Source organism: Corvus brachyrhynchos, unplaced genomic scaffold, assembly GCF_000691975.1.
Source record: "Corvus brachyrhynchos isolate BGI_N302 unplaced genomic scaffold, ASM69197v1 scaffold166, whole genome shotgun sequence".
NCBI lineage: Eukaryota > Metazoa > Chordata > Aves > Passeriformes > Corvidae > Corvus > Corvus brachyrhynchos.
Window position 1 is genome coordinate 71,496 of NW_008239671.1, and position 238 is coordinate 71,733.

At 40.3% G+C, this 238-nt stretch overlaps 1 protein-coding gene across 1 annotated transcript in view; it reads left to right on the plus strand.

Annotated features, from left to right (window-relative positions):
* The window catches only part of LOC108448654 (protein L-Myc-like), an 8,231-nt gene that overhangs the window by 3,955 nt on the left and 4,038 nt on the right, over positions 1-238 (plus strand). The window lies entirely within an intron of this gene.

Here is a 238-nt window from a genome sequence, read left to right on the forward strand (position 1 = left end):
AAAAAGTGGGAAAATGGGAAAAAATCAGGAAAAAACCCTTGGGAGAAAAAAAATGGGAAACTGGGAAATGAAAGTTGAGAGAATGGGGAAAAAACCTCAAGGAATGGGGAAGAACTTGGGAAAACCCTTGGGAAAATGGGGAAAAAAGTGGGAAACTGGGAATTAAAAATTTTGGGAAAGAAACCCTTGGGAAAATGGGAGAAGAAATTTGGGATAATGGGAAAGCTTCAGGGAGCCG